The 24,350-nt window shown below is 41.7% G+C and overlaps 1 protein-coding gene and 2 long non-coding RNA genes across 6 annotated transcripts in view; 2 read left to right on the forward strand and 1 right to left on the reverse strand.

Annotated features, from left to right (window-relative positions):
• The window catches only part of LOC130358175 (NACHT, LRR and PYD domains-containing protein 3-like), a 215,317-nt gene that overhangs the window by 176,478 nt on the left and 14,489 nt on the right, over positions 1–24,350 (reverse strand). The gene's annotated exons all lie outside the window — the stretch shown is intronic.
• On the forward strand, positions 4,202–5,728 carry LOC130358182 (uncharacterized). Its single transcript, XR_008889428.1, has 3 exons — positions 4,202–4,600; positions 4,680–4,772; positions 4,872–5,728. It is a non-coding gene; the product is annotated as an uncharacterized LOC130358182 (long non-coding RNA).
• Positions 9,775–11,124, forward strand: LOC130358183 (uncharacterized). Its single transcript, XR_008889429.1, has 3 exons — positions 9,775–10,173; positions 10,253–10,345; positions 10,445–11,124. It is a non-coding gene; the product is annotated as an uncharacterized LOC130358183 (long non-coding RNA).

Consider the following 24,350-nt stretch of genomic DNA (forward strand, 5'->3'; position numbering starts at 1 on the left):
TTGGTTTTACAATTTGCATACTGCCGGCATTTGTATGTTTTAGTTTCATCAGGTCCACAGAACTCTTTTGTTACATGTATGTATTTGCAGGCTTTGCATTCTCCGCACCGGTATGTCCCCATCACTGGTTTATCCAGCCAGGTTCTCTTTGCTTTAGGGGGAGTATAGTGACTGTGGACCAGTACATCATTCAAGTTTTTTCCCCTACGATATGTGATGACTGGTCTTGGTTCCACTAGTTCACTCATCAATGGATCCGAACTCAGTATTGTCCAATGTCGACATATAATGTTGCGGATCTCTTTAGATGCCGCATCAAAGGTTCCAATGATTCGAGTCGGAACCTTTGCCAAAGGGTCCTTTGGTTTGGACTGGAGTAGAGGAATCCTGTCTAGGGGTCTTGTTTGTTGGTAGGCTTCCCTTAGGATTTTATCTGGGTACCCTCTTTCCCTGAATCTTTCCCTAAGTTTTGCTGATTCAATTTTGAAGGAGTCTGTAGATGAACAGTTCCTTCGTAGGCGCATGTATTGCCCTTTTGGGATGCCCCTCTTTAGTGGGAAGGGATGATGGCTGCTCCAAGTAAGTAAGTTATTCCCTGCAGTGGTCTTTCTATGTATAGTCGTATCAATCCCCTCTTGCTGATTTTTGGACAGTAGGACATCCAAAAAGGCCAATTGATCATTATGGATTTCTGAGGTGAAACCAAGGCCTATCGGGTTGTCATTGAGTGATGTCATAAATGCATCAAAGTCCTCCCTCGATCCTGACCAAATGACCGCTACATCGTCGATGTAGCGGCCCCAATATTGTATGTGGTGGTGGTATGACTGATTAGATTCCCCAAATACTATGATTTCCTCCCACCAGCCCAGGAGCAGGTTGGCATAGGTGGGCGCCACTGGGCTGCCCATTGCCGTGCCCCTGAGCTGGTGGTATAGGACAGAGTTGAAGATGAAAAAATTGTGAGTGAGTATGAAATGAAGAAGCAATAGGATGAATTCATTATGTAATGCAAACTGGACCCCTCTGCTTCGGATGAAATGCTGCACTGCTTTTATTCCTGCCTCGTGAGGTATTGAGCTGTAAAGTGCTTCTACGTCTATAGAGCACAACCACCAGTCTTGTTCAATACTTAGGTCTTGTATTTTGCTCAAAAGATCCTGTGTATCACGTAGATATGACGGAAGACTTGTGACAAAGGGTCTTAGAATCTCATCCAAATAGATTCCACAGTTTTGTGTTAGATTATTGATACCTGATACTATTGGCCTGCATTTTAAAGGTTGCAGTCCTTTATGTATCTTTGGTAATCCATAAAAGGTTGCCAATCGAGGTGCTTTTGGTAGTAGAAATGAGTATTCTTTGTCGTCAATTAATTTAGAGGTCGCTGCCTCTTTCAGAATAGATTCCAATTGTTTATGAAAGATCTGGGTAGGATTACTACTCAGAATACGATATGTTGTGACGTCTGACAGGATGTTACAGCACATTTCTACATATTGTTTATGGTCCAACAGTACCAGATTTCCCCCTTTGTCCGATGGTTTTATGATGATTGATTCGTTCTGTTCCAGTTGTTTAAGTGCTAGATGTTCATTCCGAGATAGATTAAAACCAGACACCTTAAAGCCATTCAGTGATCTTTCCAGCTCATGGCACACGACATCAATGAAGGTATCAATGCAGTCCCTATCACCTATAGGTGCCAGGAGGTTGCTTTTATTACGGCAGGTGGAAAAAGGACCTTGTCCAATGGCCCTGTCGTTTTCCTCCAATAGTGATGATAATAGATTGACTCCTTCCAGATCGGTTATATCTATACCCAGTTCTAGGCATTTCCTTTGATCGTGTAATTTGAAGAACTTTCTCCATTTTAGACGTCTCCCAAATAGATGAATGTCCTTTATCCAGGCGAACACATCGGGTTTGTTCACCGGGACAAAGGACAGGCCCTTTCTGAGTACCTGATTCTCATCAGTTGTTAAAATATGAGATGAGAGATTTACAATCAAATTTCCCATCTCCATTGGTTTAGTTTCACCACATTTCAATTCTTCGCTAAAAAAGAAGAAGAAGAAGCAGAGGGAGAGGGAAAGGGGGAGGGTAGGGGTTGTTGCATATGTGTGGGTAAAGAAGCGGCTGCTAGGGAGGAAGAAATACCAATGGTTCCAGATGTTTGTGGTTGTGTGTTTGGTTTGTTTCCCCCTCTCGGTTTTGAATTGTTTGGTTTGGGTCCTTTTCCTCGTCCTCTGTGATTGTTGTACCTCCCTGTCCCTCCATATCGAGTGGTATATGGGGAACGATTCCATTGTTTCGTCGGACGTTCCGAGTCAGAGATGTCTGTTTCTGATGATGAGGCTTCTGTGTCCGTATACTGCGATTGCTGTTTTAACAGTACTGTATATGCTCTATTTTCTCTGAATTCACTGAGATCACGCACAAATTGATTGTGTTTTCTTTCTTTTAATAGCGATTTATATTTTTCAATATTATTTTGTAATTCTGTTTCTTTTTTGTTAAAGTCCGGATCAGTTTTTAAACTGGTAGCTATGTTGATGCTTTCATTCAATCGGGTGGTGGTGCTTTGTAGTGTGACCCGCTCCTCCTCTAATAGAATTTGCATTAGACGTAGGGAGCTAGCCGTGGCCTCCTTTTCCCACTTTTGCATCAAAGTGGGTGTCCGAGACCTCGCTGCTGGTATAATTCTTATTCGCAATCCTTTGGGAACAATTTGGTTAGCTAAATAATTTTCCAGGGATTTGACTTCCCACCATGATTTCAGTTGTTCCCGGTATCTGTTATTTATGTCCTTAAATACAGAGTTTAATGTAGGTGCTGTACGGATCACCTGTGTAAATTCTTTTTCAGAGAAGACATCCTTCGCCTCGTCGATCCATGTGGTAGTGTCCAACGTTCCAGACAGGAAACTTTTTGCCATGACACAATGTACAGTACACCTGTCGTGGAATATAAATACCACTACAGTACAAAAAACAGGATTTTCAAATCCTAAATCAAAACTTAATTACTAATATATCACTGGGAAATTTATTCTTCAATAAGAACACCCCTTTCCCCATGAGACTTCTCACTAATAGGGTGTATTGATAAAGATGCCCTTGGAGAGAAAAATTATACTATATATGTAAAGTTTAAGGAACATCCAATAAGGCAGTGATACAAAAATAATATATAACTTTTATTCTGATTCTGTATATAAAATACGAAAATTTTAAAAGTCCATAACTGGCAGTATAATTGGTCAACACAGGACCGTGCTCAAAAGATGGGTATAGGGTAACAGGTGAATACCTATATCTAAATAGTCCTACCTCATCCTAGGACTATCCCTCACTACGTTTAGTGTGGGTGGGGGTGGGGTTTAGTGATTTCCACTCGCAGGTGGTTGGCTAATTATTCTCTCATACTCCTGTCCAACGCGTTTCTCCCACTTGTTTTAGGGGTTCATCAGGGAACCGAGGAGGAGATAATAGGCTACCAGTATATAGTCATATCACACCAGGGTACATAGAAATAGGTATATATGGACTAAGTTCATTTATTTAAGGTATTCTATTCAAGGCATTCCACACCCCCCCTGGGATTATTTTATACCACTAATCATCGGTAACATTCTATGTCATAGATATTACCTATCGTGGCAGAGACTGTATTTAGCACCTTAAACTACTTTTTCTCTTATTTCCTCATTTTTTACATCTAAGGTATTTCACCTTTAATTTGACTAATCTACATTACGGGATCTATATGACTCCCTTGTATTTGTGCCTCCCGTTTTCGATTTAACCCCTACCACTAAACATTAGGAATTTTCTATGTTATGAAAATTCCCCATCTTTGCAGGAATACTATTTGGCCACTTTACTATGTGCAATACTTTATACATAACATCTTTAAGTATTCATTATCAATCGTCTTTTTAGTCACTGGTATTCAAGATCTGTACAGATATTAAACTGTCTAGATTTGTAGCAAAACACCTAGCAAGTTTTCCATTCACTACGCGTCTCTCCCCATGTTCCTAGCGGTGAAACGCATTTGCGTTTCACCAACTTAACCATCGGAGTGATCGAAGGGTGAGACTCATTGGCGGTCCACCAATCGGAACATCACATTACAAAGTAGGCTGGAATTTATTCTCTGGGACGCATATGCGTTCCACCAACCGGAACTGCTCTAATGCATCCGGCAGTGGAAGTTATAAGGGTTGCGTTCCACACCCAGTAACTTCCGGGGACGGATGCGTTCCACCCAATAAACATAACGAAGGCACATAGCCGCGCCTCCTATGACACACTTCCGGCTCACTGGTATAAAACAGTGAAAAAGCCGCGATCATGGCACATCACCTCCATCCAGTGATGTCCAAGCACCTAGAGGCCAATGATAGGGTAAGTGCCGTTTTGACCAAGGGAGGGCTCCGTTTTCGTTGGAAACTATCTGCGTCCAATGTGGGGCACACATCTTTGCTCATTGCACTGTATTGTATCTTTCACTTCAGGCCCCAAAGTGGAAGGTCTAATTAGACCCTAGATGGCAATCTGTCAGTAAATCCACCAGGGCATTATCATTTGCTGGGGTGAGTAACAATAAGTGAGTTATGCATGACAACTAGCAAAAAACTGTATAATGTAAATGGAATATGATGCTTGTTTTAGATCACATGGTCCAGAGTATAAACAATAAACACCGTCAGTCTACATAGGAGAATTAACCACCCAAGCCCTCATACATGGTTATTCAAAACCAAGGTATGAATTATTTATAGATTTATTTATTCTATTTTTTGGCATCATTTTATCATAGTATTTCTTATACAAACATATTTCTGTTTAATTATGTTTTCACAGTTCATCTACATATGCATAGAACCTGAATGGCACTATATCTATGTGTGGAAGTAACAACCACTCTATGTTATTGTCAATAGTGGAACCTACATGGATGTGATGACACATATATGACTGTGGTGTTACATATAAATAATCTTTATGTTTTATTGAATTTAAAGTTATGACATGGTGACCTGTGGTTATTAGACTGACTTTGGACTCTTTGACGGGGTATACAGCACTCTGAATGATTGTTTCGGACTGCAAACTTACCAATCTGGACACAAACTGTGGTTCCAACTTGCCAGTGACTGACTGACACATCTATCTCTTCTATCTAATGTTTATCTGGTCGGTATTAGACCATCTATTGATCTTGACTATCTACTGTTTTGAACTTAGTCCATATATACCTATTTCTATGTACCCTGGTGTGATATGACTATATACTGGTAGCCTATTATCTCCTCCTCGGTTCCCTGATGAACCCCTAAAACAAGTGGGAGAAACGCGTTGGACAGGAGTATGAGAGAATAATTAGCCAACCACCTGCGAGTGGAAATCACTAAACCCCACCCCCACCCACACTAAACGTAGTGAGGGATAGTCCTAGGATGAGGTAGGACTATTTAGATATAGGTATTCACCTGTTACCCTATACCCATCTTTTGAGCACGGTCCTGTGTTGACCAATTATACTGCCAGTTATGGACTTTTAAAATTTTCGTATTTTATATACAGAATCAGAATAAAAGTTATATATTATTTTTGTATCACTGCCTTATTGGATGTTCCTTAAACTTTACATATATAGTATAATTTTTCTCTCCAAGGGCATCTTTATCAATACACCCTATTAGTGAGAAGTCTCATGGGGAAAGGGGTGTTCTTATTGAAGAATAAATTTCCCAGTGATATATTAGTAATTAAGTTTTGATTTAGGATTTGAAAATCCTGTTTTTTGTACTGTAGTGGTATTTATATTCCACGACAGGTGTACTGTACATTGTGTCATGGCAAAAAGTTTCCTGTCTGGAACGTTGGACACTACCACATGGATCGACGAGGCGAAGGATGTCTTCTCTGAAAAAGAATTTACACAGGTGATCCGTACAGCACCTACATTAAACTCTGTATTTAAGGACATAAATAACAGATACCGGGAACAACTGAAATCATGGTGGGAAGTCAAATCCCTGGAAAATTATTTAGCTAACCAAATTGTTCCCAAAGGATTGCGAATAAGAATTATACCAGCAGCGAGGTCTCGGACACCCACTTTGATGCAAAAGTGGGAAAAGGAGGCCACGGCTAGCTCCCTACGTCTAATGCAAATTCTATTAGAGGAGGAGCGGGTCACACTACAAAGCACCACCACCCGATTGAATGAAAGCATCAACATAGCTACCAGTTTAAAAACTGATCCGGACTTTAACAAAAAAGAAACAGAATTACAAAATAATATTGAAAAATATAAATCGCTATTAAAAGAAAGAAAACACAATCAATTTGTGCGTGATCTCAGTGAATTCAGAGAAAATAGAGCATATACAGTACTGTTAAAACAGCAATCGCAGTATACGGACACAGAAGCCTCATCATCAGAAACAGACATCTCTGACTCGGAACGTCCGACGAAACAATGGAATCGTTCCCCATATACCACTCGATATGGAGGGACAGGGAGGTACAACAATCACAGAGGACGAGGAAAAGGACCCAAACCAAACAATTCAAAACCGAGAGGGGGAAACAAACCAAACACACAACCACAAACATCTGGAACCATTGGTATTTCTTCCTCCCTAGCAGCCGCTTCTTTACCCACACATATGCAACAACCCCTACCCTCCCCCTTTCCCTCTCCCTCTGCTTCTTCTTCTTCTTTTTTAGCGAAGAATTGAAATGTGGTGAAACTAAACCAATGGAGATGGGAAATTTGATTGTAAATCTCTCATCTCATATTTTAACAACTGATGAGAATCAGGTACTCAGAAAGGGCCTGTCCTTTGTCCCGGTGAACAAACCCGATGTGTTCGCCTGGATAAAGGACATTCATCTATTTGGGAGACGTCTAAAATGGAGAAAGTTCTTCAAATTACACGATCAAAGGAAATGCCTAGAACTGGGTATAGATATAACCGATCTGGAAGGAGTCAATCTATTATCATCACTATTGGAGGAAAACGACAGGGCCATTGGACAAGGTCCTTTTTCCACCTGCCGTAATAAAAGCAACCTCCTGGCACCTATAGGTGATAGGGACTGCATTGATACCTTCATTGATGTCGTGTGCCATGAGCTGGAAAGATCACTGAATGGCTTTAAGGTGTCTGGTTTTAATCTATCTCGGAATGAACATCTAGCACTTAAACAACTGGAACAGAACGAATCAATCATCATAAAACCATCGGACAAAGGGGGAAATCTGGTACTGTTGGACCATAAACAATATGTAGAAATGTGCTGTAACATCCTGTCAGACGTCACAACATATCGTATTCTGAGTAGTAATCCTACCCAGATCTTTCATAAACAATTGGAATCTATTCTGAAAGAGGCAGCGACCTCTAAATTAATTGACGACAAAGAATACTCATTTCTACTACCAAAAGCACCTCGATTGGCAACCTTTTATGGATTACCAAAGATACATAAAGGACTGCAACCTTTAAAATGCAGGCCAATAGTATCAGGTATCAATAATCTAACACAAAACTGTGGAATCTATTTGGATGAGATTCTAAGACCCTTTGTCACAAGTCTTCCGTCATATCTACGTGATACACAGGATCTTTTGAGCAAAATACAAGACCTAAGTATTGAACAAGACTGGTGGTTGTGCTCTATAGACGTAGAAGCACTTTACAGCTCAATACCTCACGAGGCAGGAATAAAAGCAGTGCAGCATTTCATCCGAAGCAGAGGGGTCCAGTTTGCATTACATAATGAATTCATCCTATTGCTTCTTCATTTCATACTCACTCACAATTTTTTCATCTTCAACTCTGTCCTATACCACCAGCTCAGGGGCACGGCAATGGGCAGCCCAGTGGCGCCCACCTATGCCAACCTGCTCCTGGGCTGGTGGGAGGAAATCATAGTATTTGGGGAATCTAATCAGTCATACCACCACCACATACAATATTGGGGCCGCTACATCGACGATGTAGCGGTCATTTGGTCAGGATCGAGGGAGGACTTTGATGCATTTATGACATCACTCAATGACAACCCGATAGGCCTTGGTTTCACCTCAGAAATCCATAATGATCAATTGGCCTTTTTGGATGTCCTACTGTCCAAAAATCAGCAAGAGGGGATTGATACGACTATACATAGAAAGACCACTGCAGGGAATAACTTACTTACTTGGAGCAGCCATCATCCCTTCCCACTAAAGAGGGGCATCCCAAAAGGGCAATACATGCGCCTACGAAGGAACTGTTCATCTACAGACTCCTTCAAAATTGAATCAGCAAAACTTAGGGAAAGATTCAGGGAAAGAGGGTACCCAGATAAAATCCTAAGGGAAGCCTACCAACAAACAAGACCCCTAGACAGGATTCCTCTACTCCAGTCCAAACCAAAGGACCCTTTGGCAAAGGTTCCGACTCGAATCATTGGAACCTTTGATGCGGCATCTAAAGAGATCCGCAACATTATATGTCGACATTGGACAATACTGAGTTCGGATCCATTGATGAGTGAACTAGTGGAACCAAGACCAGTCATCACATATCGTAGGGGAAAAAACTTGAATGATGTACTGGTCCACAGTCACTATACTCCCCCTAAAGCAAAGAGAACCTGGCTGGATAAACCAGTGATGGGGACATACCGGTGCGGAGAATGCAAAGCCTGCAAATACATACATGTAACAAAAGAGTTCTGTGGACCTGATGAAACTAAAACATACAAATGCCGGCAGTATGCAAATTGTAAAACCAAAGGAGTAATATATTTGGCCAAATGCCCTTGTCCGCTATACTATGTTGGTAAGACCATCCGCGAGTTTCGGCGAAGAATTTTGGAGCATATGGGTGATATTAAACATCAAAGAGAGAAACCCATTGCAACTCACATGTATCTCAAACATCGTGAAAACATGTATGACCTCAAATTTCAAGCCATCGAAGTTTTGATGAAGGATCCAAGAGGGGGCGATCAAGACAGGATACTTATGCAGAAGGAAACCAAGTGGATCTACCGCCTTGGCACCCTATCACCACGTGGTTTAAATGATTCCCTCTCATTTGTGCCTTTTATTTAAGGCTATTTATTTAAGGTATTCTATTCAAGGCATTCCACACCCCCCCTGGGATTATTTTATACCACTAATCATCGGTAACATTCTATGTCATAGATATTACCTATCGTGGCAGAGACTGTATTTAGCACCTTAAACTACTTTTTCTCTTATTTCCTCATTTTTTACATCTAAGGTATTTCACCTTTAATTTGACTAATCTACATTACGGGATCTATATGACTCCCTTGTATTTGTGCCTCCCGTTTTCGATTTAACCCCTACCACTAAACATTAGGAATTTTCTATGTTATGAAAATTCCCCATCTTTGCAGGAATACTATTTGGCCACTTTACTATGTGCAATACTTTATACATAACATCTTTAAGTATTCATTATCAATCGTCTTTTTAGTCACTGGTATTCAAGATCTGTACAGATATTAAACTGTCTAGATTTGTAGCAAAACACCTAGCAAGTTTTCCATTCACTACGCGTCTCTCCCCATGTTCCCAGCGGTGAAACGCATTTGCGTTTCACCAACTTAACCATCGGAGTGATCGAAGGGTGAGACTCATTGGCGGTCCACCAATCGGAACATCACATTACAAAGTAGGCTGGAATTTATTCTCTGGGACGCATATGCGTTCCACCAACCGGAACTGCTCTAATGCATCCGGCAGTGGAAGTTATAAGGGTTGCGTTCCACACCCAGTAACTTCCGGGGACGGATGCGTTCCACCCAATAAACATAACGAAGGCACATAGCCGCGCCTCCTATGACACACTTCCGGCTCACTGGTATAAAACAGTGAAAAAGCCGCGATCATGGCACATCACCTCCATCCAGTGATGTCCAAGCACCTAGAGGCCAATGATAGGGTAAGTGCCGTTTTGACCAAGGGAGGGCTCCGTTTTCGTTGGAAACTATCTGCGTCCAATGTGGGGCACACATCTTTGCTCATTGCACTGTATTGTATCTTTCACTTCAGGCCCCAAAGTGGAAGGTCTAATTAGACCCTAGATGGCAATCTGTCAGTAAATCCACCAGGGCATTATCATTTGCTGGGGTGAGTAACAATAAGTGAGTTATGCATGACAACTAGCAAAAAACTGTATAATGTAAATGGAATATGATGCTTGTTTTAGATCACATGGTCCAGAGTATAAACAATAAACACCGTCAGTCTACATAGGAGAATTAACCACCCAAGCCCTCATACATGGTTATTCAAAACCAAGGTATGAATTATTTATAGATTTATTTATTCTATTTTTTGGCATCATTTTATCATAGTATTTCTTATACAAACATATTTCTGTTTAATTATGTTTTCACAGTTCATCTACATATGCATAGAACCTGAATGGCACTATATCTATGTGTGGAAGTAACAACCACTCTATGTTATTGTCAATAGTGGAACCTACATGGATGTGATGACACATATATGACTGTGGTGTTACATATAAATAATCTTTATGTTTTATTGAATTTAAAGTTATGACATGGTGACCTGTGGTTATTAGACTGACTTTGGACTCTTTGACGGGGTATACAGCACTCTGAATGATTGTTTCGGACTGCAAACTTACCAATCTGGACACAAACTGTGGTTCCAACTTGCCAGTGACTGACTGACACATCTATCTCTTCTATCTAATGTTTATCTGGTCGGTATTAGACCATCTATTGATCTTGACTATCTACTGTTTTGAACTTAGTCCATATATACCTATTTCTATGTACCCTGGTGTGATATGACTATATACTGGTAGCCTATTATCTCCTCCTCGGTTCCCTGATGAACCCCTAAAACAAGTGGGAGAAACGCGTTGGACAGGAGTATGAGAGAATAATTAGCCAACCACCTGCGAGTGGAAATCACTAAACCCCACCCCCACCCACACTAAACGTAGTGAGGGATAGTCCTAGGATGAGGTAGGACTATTTAGATATAGGTATTCACCTGTTACCCTATACCCATCTTTTGAGCACGGTCCTGTGTTGACCAATTATACTGCCAGTTATGGACTTTTAAAATTTTCGTATTTTATATACAGAATCAGAATAAAAGTTATATATTATTTTTGTATCACTGCCTTATTGGATGTTCCTTAAACTTTACATATACCCCACAATAGTAGGCAGGTTCCCCACAATAGTAGGCAGTTCTCCCACAATATTAGGCAGCTCCCCCCACATTTGTAGGCAGCTCCCCCCCCCCACAATATTAGGCAGCTCCCCCCCAACAATATTAGGCAGCTCCCCCCAACAATATTAGGCAGCTCCCCCCAACAATATTAGGCAGCTCCCCCCACAATATTAGGCAGCCCCCCCCCCCCCACAATATCAGGCAGCTCCCCCCAACAATATTAGGCAGCTCCCCCCCCCCCCAACAATATTAGGCAGCTCCCTCCCCCCCACAATATTAGGCAGCTCCCTCCCCCCCCACAATATTAGGCAGCCCCCCCCCCACAATATTAGGCAGCGCCCCCCCCCCCCACAATATTAGGCAACTCCCCCCCCCCACAATATTAGGCAGCTCCCCCCCCCCCCACAATATTAGGCAGCTCCCCTCCCCCCACAATATTAGGCAGCTCCCCCCCCCCATACACAATATTAGGCAGCTCCCCCCCCCCCACACAATATTAGGCAGCTCCCCCCCCCCACACACACAATATTAGGCAGCTCTAAGAGATAGAAGGATCTTACCTTATACCCCCCAGTATAATACACATGACCCTATATATATATTCAGTATATAAGAGATAGAATGATCTTACCTTATACCCCCCAGTATAATACACATGACCCTATATATGTATTCAGTATATAAGAGATAGAAGGATATTACCTTATACCCTCCAGTATTACACATGACCCTATATATATATATATTCAGTATATAAGGGATAGAAGGATCTTACCTTATACCCTCCAGTATAATACACATGACCCTATATATATATATATTCAGTATATAAGAGATAGAAGGATCTTACCTTATACCCTCCAGTATAATACACATGACCCTATATATATATTCAGTATATAAGAGATAGAAGGATCTTACCTTATACCCTCCAGTATAATACACATGACCCTATATATATATATATATTCAGTATATAAGAGATAGAAGGATCTTACCTTATACCCCCAGTATAATACACATGACCCTATATATATATATATATATATATATATATATTCAGTATATAAGAGATAGAAGGATATTACCTTATACCCCCCAGTATAATACACATGACCCTATATATATATATATTCAGTATATAAGAGATAGAAGGATATTACCTTATACCCCACAGTATAATACACATGACCCTATATATATATATATATTCAGTAGAGGTGCACCGAAATGGAAATTTCAGAACCGAAACGAAACCGAAATAAAAAAAAATGTCCGGCCGAAACCGATACCGATACCGAAAATGACTTCTCCCCGTCTTTTGGTAAAATGCAGCGCTCCGCTCATTAGATTAGATTCCCCCACATTAGATTGCCAGCTCCCCCCCATTAGGTCGGGAGTTCCCCCACATTAGTAGGCAGCTCCCCCCACATTTTTAGGCAGCCCCCCCCCACATTAGGTCAGCAGTTCCCCCACAATAGTAGGCAGCTCCCTCCAACAATAGTAGGCAGTTCCCACACAATATTAGGCAGCTCCCCCCAACAATATTAGGCAGCTCCCCCAACATTTGTAGGCAGCTCCCCCCCACATTAGGTCAGCAGTTCCCCCACAATAGTAGGCAGGTTCCCCACAATAGTAGGCAGTTCCCCCACAATATTAGGCAGCTCCCCCCACATTTGTAGGCAGCTCCCCCCCCCCCACAATATTAGGCAGCTCCCCCCCAACAATATTAGGCAGCTCCCCCCAACAATATTAGGCAGCTCCCCCCAACAATATTAGGCAGCTCCCCCCACAATATTAGGCAGCCCCCCCCCCACAATATCAGGCAGCTCCCCCCAACAATATTAGGCAGCTCCCCCCCCCCAACAATATTAGGCAGCTCCCTCCCCCCCACAATATTAGGCAGCTCCCTCCCCCCCCCACAATATTAGGCAGCCCCCCCCCCCACAATATTAGGCAGCGCCCCCCCCCCCCCCACAATATTAGGCAACTCCCCCCCCCCCACAATATTAGGCAGCTCCCCTCCCCCCACAATATTAGGCAGCTCCCCCCCCCATACACAATATTAGGCAGCTCCCCCCCCCCCCCCACACAATATTAGGCAGCTCCCCCCCCCCCACACACACAATATTAGGCAGCTCTAAGAGATAGAAGGATCTTACCTTATACCCCCCAGTATAATACACATGACCCTATATATATATATATATATATATTCAGTATATAAGAGATAGAAGGATATTACCTTATACCCTCCATTATAATACACATAACCCTATATATATATATTCAGTATATAAGAGATAGAAGGATCTTACCTTATACCCCCAGTATAATACACATGACCCTATATATATATTCAGTATATAAGAGATAGAAGGATATTACCTTATACCCTCAGTATAATACACATGACCCTATATATATATTCAGTATATAAGAGATAGAATGATCTTACCTTATACCCCAAAGTATAATACACATGACCCTATATATGTATATATATATATATATATATATATATATATATATTCAGTATATAAGAGATAGAAGGATATTACCTTATACCCTCCAGTATAATACACATGACCCTATATATATATTCAGTATATAAGAGATAGAAGGATCTTACCTTATACCCTCCAGTATAATACACATGACCATATATATATATATATATATATATATATATATATATATTCAGTATATAAGAGATAGAAGGATATTACCTTATACCCCCAGTATAATACACATGACCCTATATATATATTCAGTATATAAGAGATAGAAGGATCTTACCTTATACCCCCCAGTATAATACACATGACCCTATATATATATTCAGTATATAAGAGATAGAAGGATCTTACCTTATACCCCCAGTATAATACACATGACCCTATATATATATTCAGTATATAAGAGATAGAAGGATCTTACCTTATACCCCCAGTATAATGCACATGACCCTATATATATATATATATATATATATATATATATATATATATATTCAGTATATAAGAGATAGAAGGATATTACCTTATACCCTCCAGTATAATACACATGACCCTATATATATATATATATATATATATATATATATATACAGTATATAAGAGATAGAAGGATATTACCTTATACCCTCCAGTATAATACACATGACCCTATATATATATATATTCAGTATATAAGAGATAGAAAGATCTTACCTTATACCCTCCATTATAATACATATGACCATATATATATATATATATATATATATATTCAGTATATAAGAGATAGAAGGATATTACCTTATAACCCCCAGTATAATACACATGACCCTATATATATATATATATATATATATATATATATATTCAGTATATAAGAGATAGAAAGATCTTACCTTATACCCTCCATTATAATACACATGACCCTATATATATATATATATTCAGTATATAAGAGATAGAAAGATCTTACCTTATACCCTCCATTATAATACACATGACCCTATATATATATATTCAGTATATAAGAGATAGAAGGATATTACCTTATACCCTCCAGTATAATACACATGACCCTATATATATATTCAGTATATAAGAGATAGAAGGATCTTACCTTATACCCCCAGTATAATACACATGACCCTATATATATATATATATATTCAGTATATAAGAGATAGAAGGATCTTACCTTATATCCTCCAGTATAATACACATGACCCTATATATATATTCAGTATATAAGAGATAGAAGGATCTTACCTTATACCCTCCAGTATAATACACATGACCCTATATATATATTCAGTATATAAGAGATAGAAGGATATTACCTTATACCCCCCAGTATAATACACATGACCCTATATATATATTCAGTATATAAGAGATAGAAGGATCTTACCTTATACCCCCCAGTATAATACACATGACCCTATATATATATATTCAGTATATAAGAGATAGAAGGATCTTACCTTATACCCCCCAGTATAATACACATGACCCTATATATATATATATTCAGTATATAAGAGATAGAAGGATCTTACCTTATACCCCCCAGTATAATGCATATGACCCTATATATATATATATATATATATATATATATTCAGTATATAAGAGATAGAAGGATATTACCTTATACCCTCCAGTATAATACACATGACCCTATATATATATATATTCAGTATATAAGAGATAGAAGGATATTACCTTATACCCCCCAGTATAATACATATGACCCTATATATATATATATATATATTCAGTATATAAGAGATAGAAGGATATTACCTTATAACCCCCAGTATAATACACATGACCCTATATATGTGTTAAGGCTAACGCAGTTAGCCTGTATATGTGGGAGGGGCGGGGTTACTCGCTATATAGCCTGCGGCAGCGTCTTTCCGGCACGCTGCGCATTCTGTTACGTGACGTCAGCAGTCAGCTAACCGGAACAGCGTCTAGCGTGGAAAGCGGCGGCCAGCGTTGGCAGCGGCATCCAGCGGGGTAAGTGTGCTGCCTTGATCTCGGGTCCCGCGGTCCCGGCGGGGCGCAGTGGTGCCCCGGGGCCCGGTAAGTAGTTAGGCTGGATCCGAGATCGATGGCAGCATGATTTGGAATGTTCTGTTGAGCGGCGCCGTCCGCAGCGTCCGGGGGTACTGGTAGCGGGGGGGGGGGGGGGGGGTGGGATCTCTGGCCCCACGCAGGCACGGGACAGGCACGGACACGCCGACCCCACCTCCGCTCGCAGCGTCCGGGGGTACTGGCGGCGGGGGGGGGGTAGGATCTCTGGCCCCACGAAGTCACGGGCCAGGCAGGGGCACGTTAACCCTACCTCCTCTCGCAGCATCCTGGGGTACTGGTAGCGGGGGGGCATAAGATCTCTGGCCCCACGAAGTCACAGGCCAGGCAGGTGCACGCTAACCCTACCTCCTTTACCCCCGTCTCTCCCCCCCCCCCCCCCTTTGGGGGGCACAAGGGGTTAAGGTTTTGGTTGTTTTCCACTTGTTACAGACATTGTTGTACTGCTGGGCACTGCTAGACTGTATCAGGGCTGGGTTATTGGTCATCACCCTCAACAATTGAGGGGGGGACCAGTTAAGGTGAGGGGGTTCATGCCCCCTCCCCTGTGTTATATGCTAGTCCTGGCGAAAAAAAATTTTTTTAATGTTGTAAGGTAGTTCATGTCATTCAGTGTTTTATTATAGGTGGGCATTATGTTGTTTCGTACCAATTACTTTCTGACCTCAGCATATTGTCAACCCAGTCCAGGCTGCGGCTTAGGGGGTGAGGTTCACTCGCCCTCCCCATGTCACAATATAATTCACTTTTGGCACATGTTACCGCAGCTCTCAATTTCTACCACTAGGCACTACCAGTGGGGTTACATCGATCAATCTGGTATGCCAATCCACGTCACCGTTGGGCCCGCATCACATCCAGTCTCGACCATTAGATTGCATTTGTAGCATATATCACGGCTTGTAGATATACCTCTAGGCAGCCTCTGCAACCTTGTCCCCGGCACAGTCAATACAGGTGACATCAGGTGGCGTTGATTCAGTGTGCATATAGGTATACCCCATTCGCACAGTAGATGTTTTTCACTAGTGTCATGCATAGGGTAGTCATAGTTTATATGGCAATAGATATAGCATTTTTTCTTTGGTGATCTAGTCACTTCCCGGCATATCACACGGTATCCCACGATTTTCACCTTACACTCTTGATGGTAATGCACTCATTGTAATTGTCATGTTCACTCTGTATAGCATAAATTCGCATGCATATGGTAATCCTCCAGTCCGAGGCAGTGGGCTACGCTGCTTTCGCCCGCACGCACGCTAAATTCAGGTACATACATGCGCTTACATGGGTGCTACATCGTTTAAGGTTCCTTTATTTTCGGGACACACGTAGGTTTGTCACGCATTTCTTATACAGGTTGATTTGGTTTCCATGAGGTAGTATCAGATGACGCCGGATGACATGTAGTGTTTCATCATAGGTAAAGGTCAAGTCTATGCTTGAGGTCTTGGTACTTAGCAAGCACGTCTTATTGTTATTTTCTTAGTTTAAGGTGTCGGTCAAGTGATTGTGGCTACATTACGCTTTTCAGGCCCGCGATAGGTTCGTAATCATTCAGGTAGGTTCTAGTCAGCAACAACTTGGCAATCTGGAGTCAGTCAGCTTGCAGGTTCGGCGTATTCAATTAATTAATCCTTGTCTGCAAGGTACCCAGCAGTTTCGGCGTGTAGCGGCCGGGAGGTTTCTCGAGGTGCAGGATCTGTGGTGGCATAAGCAATTTAGGTATAGGTAAGCAGTCGCTATGCAGCAATTTTGCAGCGGTAATGTTAGCCAGCTATCCATGTAGCATAACGTCATGTTGTTATTTGTGCTATTTTAAGGTTGGCAGTCATAGTGTCACAGCGGCAGTCGGGCGGGCAGCAAGTGTCTCGGAGCGATATATCATATCGGTGTTCCCAGCATCTGTTTTCATGCTCAGGTAGGGGTATATGGGTTACCCAACACGTCTTTGGGTTCTCGTCCCAATTGTTGATGTGGATTACTTTTGGGGTGTTAACTATTTATTCTGTTTGTCATTGGTTGCTAGGTGCATATCTGCCCACGGTATTTTCAGTACGGACATTCTACTGTCGGAGCAATCTTCATAATTCAGGTTTCAGGTGAGTGCGGTTCTGATAGGTAGGGTCTGGTTTGGGTGCTGGTTTTGAGTAGCTGTTATTACTTCACAGGTCAGGTTCCAAGCTAAGGATTGGATCAGCATTGTATCACCATCCATCAACTTTTTTGGAGCAAGGGCATTAGTCGTGTAAGTAAGCCAGTCATCAGCCGCTGGAGGCTGGAGTGAGCATTAGCATTGAGCGGTTGTCACATATATTATATCTTTCCAGGTGGGGTTGTTAGTCAGCTGGTATACAGGTAGATATATATGTTTTTGTTTCATTTACCCATCACGACTTTGGGTAAAAATCGTTTGCGTTAGCCGGCACCAGCCCAACACGTCCTTGGGCTCCCGAGGTCTGGCCACGTGTCACTAGTCACTGGTATGTATGGTTGCACCTTGGCACTATGTCACAAATTTTCAGAGGTCTGTCACGGCTTCAGACCTCACCGTGTTTTTTCCCTGTTAGGTTGCTGACAGAAACTATTAGGGTAAGTCATCTCGATTCTTGTTAGTACGCCTGGTTGTTAGGGGCACGGTAGTTGACAGCGCTGGTTTGGTTATGGTGCAGATTTTTCTTTTTGGTAATTGTGTAATTTTTGCTAGGATGTCGCACGCTTCGGAAATCGAAGACACAGGTTCCTTGCTTGACAACACAACTAGAACATCGGAGCACGGTAGCATCCCGTCTCTCCATAGCTGGACCATCCCGAAGTTGACAGCGGAGCTTGTGCGTAGGGGCATCCCATTCCCGGCCACTGCTCGTAAGGCGGAACTATACCGGTTATTGATGTCAGACCAGGCGGGGCCTAGTGATCAGGCGGGCTCCAGTACTGGGATGGTGTCTATGCAGACTCTTAATACGTCTATAATGCAGCTGCATACTCTGGTGAACTCCCTGTCCTCCAGGATAGACAACTTGGAGAATAGAGCTAGCGTTGCTCCGCTACCAGCAGTCCCGACAGTCCAACAACAGTCTACGCTGGGACCCGTAGGTCTCAACACAGTGATTCCTAACGTGGCCCCTTCACACTTTGTCCCGGCAAACCTGAAAAAAGACATCATTGAGGGTAAGGATGTCAATCTGGCATCTCTCCTCATTGCCACTCACGACATCATAGAAAACAAAACGATCGCTTGCGGGGATGTGTCAGTGATACTTAAAGCGAAAGACGCAAGATTAGGTAGGAAGTTGTCTCTCGCGGAGTTTAGTATGGCTTTCGCCATATACAGGGACATCATCTGTTCAGTAAAACCACAGAGAAGGGAGGAACTAGACATGTATTTATACAAGGTGACTGAATTGTCGCATAAGTACGGTGGAAACACCTTCTATGATTACCACAAATCCTTTTCTGCGAAGGCAGCAGCAGCTCTAGCACAATTCGGTTACACTATGAATTGGGCCTTGATCGACACTGAAATATTCTGTAACCACTTTGCGGGTCTCAAGGCCCCGGTCTGCGCAAGGTGTCAATCAATTGCCCACACAACGGAATGGTGTAGCAGTGTCAGTGAGACATTGAATGAGGCCACTCCAGGGACATCCTCCTCCTCTGTTGCCTCTAGGGGACCCAAAGCTTCTGCTCTTACCGACAAGCTGGGCAGACCCATCAGATACTTAGGAAAATCACAGATCTGCAACAATTATAACTATGCTATCTGTAATTACCATCAATGCAGACTCCTTCACGTGTGTGCAGTCTGTTACAGGGCACACCCTAAGAGTGCATGTCCGCAAAAGTCCAAGGCATGACTAACAGTGGTGGAGGTTGCATCCTTGCAGTCGTTTCTGCAAGATCACCCGGATAGGCAATTTGTTTCATATCTAATGCAGGGTCTGCTAAAGGGGTTCCATACGGGGTTTGTCACTCTCCCCGGGGTTAGCTTTGAATGTGATAACTTGAGATCAGCCTTGCGAGATCCCGGAACGGTGGACCAGTTAATTAAGTGCGAGGTGGACAAAGGTTTTGTTATTGGGCCTTTCGTCACCCCCCCTTTTGATGTGTGGAGGATTAGCCTTATTGGCTTGGTGGTAGGGAAATTTAGCAATAAAAATCGCTTGATTTACGATTTGTCCTCGCCTCACTCTTCATCCACCCCTAGCTTAAATTCACTCATCCCTGCCGAGGAATTTGCCCTTAAGTACGCGTCAATTGACGAGGCTATCGCAGTCATCCTTAGTATGGGAGGTAACTCTTGGCTTTCTAAGGCAGATATAGCAGACGCCTTTAAACTTCTTCCCATCCACCCCGAACTTTGGAAGTGGCACGGGCTCAAATGGCGTGACCTATATTTTTTTGCAGTAAAACTGACCTTCGGGTCCCGAAGTAGTCCGTGGATTTTTGACAAATTTGCGCAAGCTTTGCATTGGATCCTCCAGCACAGGTTGGATTGCACACATGTCATCCATTACTTGGATGACTTCCTGCTGATAGAGAGGAATACTGACACTCCAAGAGACTTGAGCGTTCTTCTGGCCGCTTTCGAGCAGATGAAGGTTCCAGTGTCTTCTAAGAAAGTAGAGGGCCCTAGCAAGTCGCTCACCTTTTTAGGCGTAATTCTTGACACACAGGCAATGATGGCAAAACTACCAGAGGACAAATTGGCCCGCATCAGGAGTATCATTCATAATACTCTGAGGTCTCCTAGAATCACGAAAGTGGAACTACAATCTCTCCTTGGGATGCTCAATTTTGCCATGAGGGTCATGCCCCAGGGGAGATCATTTGTTTCCAGGTTATTACAGCTAATGTCCTCAGTACCCGGCCAGGGGGACGTGATCATTTTAGACGAACATGCGAAGGCTGATTTAGTCATGTGGCAAACCTTTCTAGCAGATTGGAACGGTGCGTCGTTTTTTGTTCCAGGGGTAGATAACCAGTCCCCGCTCATCTTGTCAGATGCGTCATCCTCAATCGGGTTTGCCGCTATATGGGGGAACAGGTGGCTAGCCGATGTTTGGCCCCCTGTAATACGTCAGTCTCCTGGGTTCACAACTAACTCAGCACTTTTCGAGTTATATCCGATTGTGGCTGCCGCCAAAACATGGGGTCACTTGTGGTGTAAGAAAACGGTCGTATTCATATGTGACAATATGGCCACAGTTGAGATATTAGGGAAAGGCAGGTCCAAGTCTCCAGTCATTATGTCATTAGCGAGAAGGCTGGTATGGATCTCTTTACATCATCATTTTCATTTCACTAGTTCACACATCCAAGGAGTCAGGAACACAGCTGCAGACGCCTTGTCTCGACATAATCTGCCTCTCTTCTTTCAGGTAATGCCAGAGGCAGATCCAGAGGGGTACCCGGTACCCGATCCGCAAGAACTGACCTTGGATTAGAAACCTATCTGTTGGTGGCTAAGCAACTCATCTGCAAGTCTCTGTCTCCCAACACGCAAAGGGTGTATAACACTGCATGGGGCACTTATCTTAGGTTCTGTAACTTGCACCCCGATGGAGATCTTCACTCTACCCCATTCCTTTTAAGTTTCATTGGATTTTGCCACTCTGCTCTTCACCTGGCACACAACACCATCAAGTTATATTTATCAGGGATCCAGCACTTTATCACACTTTCACATCCTGGCATAGACTCTTTATTTTCTTCCCATGCTATCAAGGCCGCATTGAAGGGTATTCAGAGGAGCCAAGGGATCAAACCCCCTGCTCGGCAACCATTGTCCGCCGATCTCTTTAAGTCACTGGCCGATACCCTAGACAGACACCCGTTAGGTCCCAAGGACAGTATTTGTCTGAAGGCAGCCCTGTTCTTGGGCTACTATGGCTTCTTAAGACCAGGGGAGTTTACCGTCAGGTCAGTCAGTGATGCAGGTATGAAGTTGTGTCTACTTCACTGGTGTACCGATCATTACGTTCTCGAGCTATGCAGTACAAAGACGTCCTTGCCCGGACAAGTCATCTCTATCGAGTATTTCGCTACCTCACACAGGTGGTGCCCAGTACGAGTTCTGAACAACTTGGTTGCCTCACGACATGGCGACATGAAAACGGATCCATTATTATTGTTTAGGGGTATCGTGCTAACCACGGCGCAGTTTGTTAAGCAGATACGCGGGTTGATTACGATTTCAGGCGGGGATCCGTCTGTCTTTTCAGGACACTCGCTGCGCAGTGGGGCAGCATCCGCAGCTTCACATCAGGGTATCCCAGCGCATGTAATCCGCAAGCTGGGTCGATGGAGATCCAGCGCCTACATGCGCTACATCCCCAATCCAAAATCCGAAATGGCCCAAGCCTTTCAGTCATTGGTTTTGTAAACATTGTTATATTAATAAAGCGCTTTTGTTTATCATAATGAAGTTTTGCCCTCTATTTATTTCAGGTGTACCTATACACGGCAGTATATGGCACACCCCTGACTGCCTGTTAGGTTTCAGAGGGGAGGTTAGGTAGGAACGCTTCGCTAATGAGCACCGACCACAAGTGTTAAGGCTAACGCAGTTAGCCTGTATTTGTGGGAGGGGCGGGGTTACTCGCTATATAGCCTGCGGCAGCGTCTTTCCGGCACGCTGCGCATTCTGTTACGCCCACCCAGAACCCTCCCTTCAATTTATCTCAGCAGCTTGACAGTTCCAGGTATGCCCTCTATTTATTTCAGGTGTACCTATACGCGGCAGTATATGGCACACCCCTGACTGCCTGTTAGGTTTCAGAGGGGAGGTTAGGTAGGAACGCTTCGCTAATGAGCACCGACCACAAATATATATATCTATATATATATATATATATATATATATATATATTCAGTATATAAGAGATAGAAAGATCTTACCTTATACCCTTCATTATAATACACATGACCCTATATATATATATATATTCAGTATATAAGAGATAGAAAGATCTTACCTTATACCCTCCATTATAATACACATGACCCTATATATATATTCAGTATATAAGAGATAGAAAGATCTTACCTTATACCCCCCAGTATAATACACATGACCCTATATATATATATTCAGTATATAAGAGATAGAAGGATCTTACCTTATACCCCCAGTATAATACACATGACCCTATATATATATATATATTCAGTATATAAGAGATAGAAGGATATTACCTTATACCCTCCAGTATAATACACATGACCCTATATATATATATATATATATATATATATTCATATTCAGTATATAAGAGATAGAAGGATATTACTTTATACCCTCCAGTATAATACACATGACCCTATATATATATATATTCAGTATATAAGAGATAGAAGGATATTACCTTATACCTCCAGTATAGTACACATGACCCTATATATATATATATATATATATATATATATATATTCAGTATATAAGAGATAGAAGTATATTACCTTATACCCCCCAGTATAATACACATGACCCTATATATATATTCAGTATATAAGAGATAGAAGGATCTTACCTTATACCCCCCAGTATAATACACATGACCATATATATATATATTCAGTATATAAGAGATAGAAGGATATTACCTTATACCCCCAGTATAATACACATGACCCTATATATATATTCAGTATATAAGAGATAGAAGGATATTACCTTATACCCCCCAGTATAATACACATGACCCTATATATATATATATATATATATATTCAGTATATAAGAGATAGAAGGATATTACCTTATACCCCCAGTATAATACACATGACCCTATATATATATTCAGTATATAAGAGATAGAAGGATATTACCTTATACCCCCAGTATAATACACATGACCCTATATATGTATTCAGTATATAAGAGATAGAATGATCTTACCTTATACCTCCAGTATAATACACATGACCCTATATATATATATATATATATATATTCAGTATATAAGAGATAGAATGATATTACCTTATACCCCCAGTATAATACACATGACCCTATATATATATTCAGTATATAAGAGATAGAATGATCTTACCTTATACCCCCAGTATAATACACATGACCCTATATATATATATATATATATATATATATATTCAGTATATAAGAGATAGAAGGATCTTACCTTATACCCCCAGTATAATACACATGACCCTATATATATATATATATATATATATATATATATTCACTATATAAGAGATAGAAGGATCTTACCTTATACCCCCAGTATAATACACATGACCCTATATATATATATATTCAGTATATAAGAGATAGAAGGATATTACCTTATACCCCCAGTATAATACACATGACCCTATATATATATTCAGTATATAAGAGATAGAAGGATCTTACCTTATACCCCCCAGTATAATACACATGACCCTATATATATATATATATATATATATATATATATATATATTCAGTATATAAGAGATAGAAGGATCTTACCTTATACCCCCAGT

Source organism: Hyla sarda, chromosome 2 (assembly GCF_029499605.1).
Source record: "Hyla sarda isolate aHylSar1 chromosome 2, aHylSar1.hap1, whole genome shotgun sequence".
In the NCBI taxonomy this organism is placed as follows: domain Eukaryota; kingdom Metazoa; phylum Chordata; class Amphibia; order Anura; family Hylidae; genus Hyla; species Hyla sarda.